Below are 5,084 nucleotides of genomic sequence, written 5' to 3' on the forward strand. Positions count from 1 at the left end.
GTGTGTGTGTGTGTGTGTGTGTGTGTGTGTGTGTGTGTGTGTGTGTGTGTGTATCTGTGTGTGTGTGTGTGCGTATCTGTGTGTGTGTGTGTGTGTGTGTGTGCGTATCTGTGTGTGTTTCACCCAAGCCAGGAAGCAGGTGCTGGTTTGGTCCCTGCTCCAGTGAGCTGTGTCTGGGTGGCTCCACTCCCAGCTGGGGCCCAACAAATTCTGATGTGCGTGTGTATGTGTGTGTGAGGTTGAAGGAGGTGAGCTGCCATGTGGACGAGGTGATTAGATTAGCAGCATCTGAGTCCTGGGCTCCGGGCCGGAGGTCTGTTAGAGGGTCAGGGCTCGTCTCTCTCCGTACTTTCAGCTGCTCTCTGATTAGCCGCTGATGGGCGAAGTCACCCACAACTTACAGCCGAGACAACTTTTCTCCTCGGTAAACAAGGTGACCGTGTTCTGCATTTGCCAACATGTCTCTGCCCGTCGGAAATTAGTGAGCTTACAGCCGGGTTTCTTGGCTGCTGGTAATATGTGGTTATGTGTATGTATACTTGTGAACTTACTGTAAATAATATCCTACTTTTAAGTGCTGTTGGTAATGTCTGTCACTGTGTTCATTTGACGGATAGAGTACATAATTGTATCTTTCACTGACAACATGTATATATTTAACTTATATTTACCTTTTTTGGTTCTCTTTCACATTTTGAGATTTATATTTTGTGTTTGTATATTTTAAATATTTCACATTTCGTGCAATGCCTTGTTTTAACATGTTTCTGTGAAGAACACAATTCCCAATTTAGGATCAGTAAAGTATATATTTTCTCATCTTATCTTACTGAATAACTGGTCAAATGGACATAATATTCTAATTGGTTTGCTCTGAAGTTTTTATTTCTACTGATTATGAGAATTTTGGGCCAAATACCAAGGTGCAAGATCTTTATTGAGAGCTTAACGTCCAATTATTCTTCTATTTTAACTGCACCTGACAACTTGTGAAAAGGATCATTAGGCAAAATGGACCTACAAAAGAAGAGAAAGCTATGGCTCTGTTTGAGGAAGGAACCTCCCAAGCTGCTTCCAATTAAAAGCTTTCCACTGTTGAGGCTTTAAGGGAGGAAATGCAATGTAATTGTCACTTAGCGGAATGTTGTTAGTGGTGCTATTCTTTCATAAGAATTGGTAAGAAATGGACATTTTGGTGCTGGTCTGTCAGCAGATGAGTTTTCATTATAGCAGGGAGGACACATAAAAGAAGAAATAACCACAATGAGCTGTTAGATGACGATGTGCAGGCACAGGCTGTTTTTGTGGTTTGTTCAAGCCAGCCCTGTTTCCTTCTAAATAAGTTTCAATATAACTAAATTAAATCCTGAATTACCTAAAGAACACTGTTAGCAGTTTTAATTACTAAGCTTATGTTGTAAATTGATGCAAAACTTAACTTAACTTCAAAACATTTTAATAAATGCAACAAAACATACCCAAACAATTATTAATTAATTTATTCCTATTAGATTTTGTTTGTGGATTTGTTTTGTCTTTTGTTGATGGCGTCATAAAATGTTTTGTTTTTTTTGCACTTTTTGAGGTGTTGGTGCAGGTCAGCGCAATCATCAAGAGTGTTGGTGTTAATGAACAGGGCTCTGTCAAGTTGTGGAAACAGGGATAAAACTGTTCTGATAAGTAAAAAACAATAAATCACACGTTGTTTAGGGTGTGTGTTTTGCCTTAACGGTAATCCTTTTTTTCAGGAAAACCTAGGAATATTTTCAAATATATTATTGTGTGTTAATGTGCGTTTGGATGATGTGTATCTCTCTAGCTCCCCCCATGTTACCTGAACGTTCCAGTTAGGGAGGAGGGGTCATATACCACTCATTGATCTGTAGTTTGCGTTGTTGGAAGCTTCTTTTCAGGCTGACAGTTCAGTTTGGCCTTTGCTTTGGTTTTGGTTGTATTTAGCCAAGCTATAAGAGTGGCATTAGGAATGGCTCTGTCATCAGCTGGTCAAGACTAAAATGTTTCAACATCTACATTCAGAGAAGGCTTTTTTTGGATTTCGTGATCACTCTTTAGATCACTCTGCACACAACATGTTTTGTGAGCATTAGTGTCTTGTCTCAACAATTGTTGGATGGATTTTCTGAACATTTGGTGCAAACATTCTTTTCCCCCCTGAGAATGAATTGAAATAGGGTTTTGAAATGTCCATACACTACCATCCTCAGGTCAAGCTTCTACTTGGTGTAATACCTGTACTGACCCTTCGGCCTCAGCTGTACTTGGTACTTTGCTGAATAGGAAAGGTTCGTTTGCCACAATTTGGTTATATATCTACTGTACTACATCTAGTATTGCAGACTCCACCCTGATGGTTCATGTTTCATCCCCAAGTCTACATTTAGAATAAAGGAGACACGATTGTGTTTGGATACTTTTCACCCATTGGTATACATAATGTCTGGCCAGCAGCTGCATAGTGTTCATGGCAAAATCCTGCTCGAGGTTCCTGCAGGCAAACATTTAGAAAGTTCCTAAGATCAGAGAAAGGTCCCAGAAAAAGTTCCTGCAATGAAAAAGCACCTTGAGAAAGAGTCAGGTGACACATATCTCTGAACATAATATAAACAACTCTTACTGGTCACTTTTCATCTACTGAGGGCTGTAGTAGTAGTGCTTTGATTCTTAAGCTCACGGACTAGATTTACAGAACATTCCTTTAATCCTACAATCTTCACCAAAAAGCTCTGCGGCTTAGAACTAAACTCCCTCTTCAAACAAACTTTTAAATTGTGTCCTTTTTCTGTCTTTGGTTTGTTTCTGCACAACCGCTGCCTGCTGATCGGCCCTTATTACGCAGGTTTCACCCTACGAACTGCTTAAGCCTGACTGTCTGTCACACATCCATATTCAGCGTCCTTCTTCCATCTTGAATAATCTATTTGAATCTAAGCCTCTCTGTGTGACTGATGCTCGTCCCTCTGTCTCTTTTGACCAGGATTGGCTGGTATATCTGGCAGCCGGGGTACCCAGGTGTGGTGCGGGAGGTACCCAGCTGTGAGGCCACCAGCCCAGGCATGACTCATAACAGCGTCCCCCTGTCATCCTGTCAGTCACGGCTGACAGAGGCCTCAGCAGGACACAGCATAAAGGGTGAAATGTGAGAGACCACGTGATGTGTATATGTGTGTGTGTGGTCCATTCAGGATGTCATGTGCGTGACTCAGCGAAGAAGTGTAGCATCATCGCCTGGAGAGAGTGTGTGTTTCCAGACCTGCGGGGCATTATGCTTGTGAAGTACACTATTGATGCGTATCCATGGATGGAGACAAATGGCCTGGTCATTCTCAGCATGAACAATTGACTCTCCTGCTTTTGTCCTCGGCTCTCTACATTACCAAGCTATTGCTTTAAGGAGGGAATATTAATCTGTGCTGCGGCAAATCTCAGAAAGCAGTTTAATACCTGAATGTCACTGCATTTCACGAACCTTTCCAACATTGTTAAATTTGGTATTGGATTGTTTTTGTTGCAACTAATGGACTTTTCAGGGAAATCTGTCACTCAAATTGTTTCATCACGAAAACTAGTTTGTTCATGGCTTGCCTGTTTATTCCCCCTTTTTTTCTTTCGATATATTTGGTCCGTACAGTATACAGGCATGGGTTCAGACCAGCCTTGGTTAGTCCGGTTAAACCAAACCCTGACGCACTTGGTGAGAAGGGAAATTGGTCCTTGAAAAGTGATCTATGACATCTTGAAGTGAACTGTGGAAAAGATTTTAAACATTTTTAAATAGCCAATTGGATCTGATATTGCAAATTCCGCCTGTTTTAGCTGCACAAAAAACATTTTGTCGGACTGTTAATGGAAACCTGAACACTTCATCTACTGATTTCTTGTCCCATTGCTTAAGGATTCTGCATTCATGTGCATTTCATCAGTTTATAGAGATTAGGTGTTCCTGTGGCAGGTGATTGTGTGTATGGAGAATGTTTTAACCAACCCTTTTCTTTCTTCTCTCCCACCATACTTCCACTGTCCCGCCAACTTTATCACACCCTGTCTCATTCATTGTGTCCAGCCATGTGGAAGTGATGATCTGCGAGCCCACCTCTGAATGCCTTTACTGTGGGAATGACCCATTATTCCACACATGGGCAAGCAGCACAAGATCGTATGAATAAAAGACTTCCCCTGCTGACACTGGTGGTTCACACCTCCTCTTCTTTGTACCCCTTTTTTATTTCCAGTCCCCTTACCTCTCCCAAAACAACTCTATAGAAACATGGCTTTTTATCTTCATGTCACTCATGTCTTTATATGAATGCAATTTCCAATAATACAATTAAATGTTGCTTTAAGAGAGATAAGGTGCATTTCTTTCCCTAATGGTAAAATAAAAAGCTTTACCGGTTGCTCTTACTGCAGTTGAGTAGCATATAAAATCCAGATATACATTTTACAACATGCAGTAAAGATGTGATCATCTGGTCCAAAGCTACGGACTTAGTCAATGTGGCTTCATTAACAGAAATGATCTTTGGTGCATAAACCCAAACAGGAAACACAAGCAGCTTATCAGCATCTTAAAGGATTTATAGGGAAAGCAAGAGTGCCAAGAAGATATACCAATAAGTTCCAGTATCCCTTGTTTTATTATGTTCCAGTAAAAAGGCCTGTTTAGTTTTCTTATCTGCGTAATGTGATGCTTTTAATGCTAACTAAAACCTTCAAATTCAGCCTAATGTACCGTTCCACAGCACTCATTTCCATCAGTACATAAAAACACACTGGCCCTTCAGCAGTTTCTCTCCTCTAACAAAAAAATACAGTTTTTCTCGATTTGAAAAGTTAAAGCTTCCTTCACAGATGTTTCACATTGAAAGCCCTCTAACAGTTCAAGTCATGAGACATGACTTCCCTGTATCTGGTAGGTTTTTATTTTCAAACATTTGCAGGAAGTGTTGAGTTTCATTGGCTGTAACATTGGTCTAGCGGTTCACCACTGAAACTCCAAAAACCGTTTTAGATTGCAATTACATTTTGTGCGGACATTCATGTTCCCCAGAGGATGAATCGTACTG

The 5,084-nt window shown here is 40.7% G+C and overlaps 1 long non-coding RNA gene across 2 annotated transcripts; it reads left to right on the forward strand.

Moving 5' to 3' along the window:
* The first annotated feature begins 219 nt into the window (after positions 1-219).
* Positions 220-4,365, forward strand: LOC117553308. Of its 2 annotated transcripts, none has more exons than XR_004570113.1 (3): positions 220-433; positions 2,996-3,157; positions 4,082-4,365. It is a non-coding gene; the product is annotated as an uncharacterized LOC117553308 (long non-coding RNA). The 2 variants fall into 2 exon arrangements; XR_004570114.1 differs by having other exon boundaries at positions 220-424.
* The last annotated feature ends 719 nt before the right edge of the window (positions 4,366-5,084 follow it).

This window comes from Gymnodraco acuticeps, unplaced genomic scaffold, assembly GCF_902827175.1.
Source record: "Gymnodraco acuticeps unplaced genomic scaffold, fGymAcu1.1, whole genome shotgun sequence".
NCBI lineage: Eukaryota > Metazoa > Chordata > Actinopteri > Perciformes > Bathydraconidae > Gymnodraco > Gymnodraco acuticeps.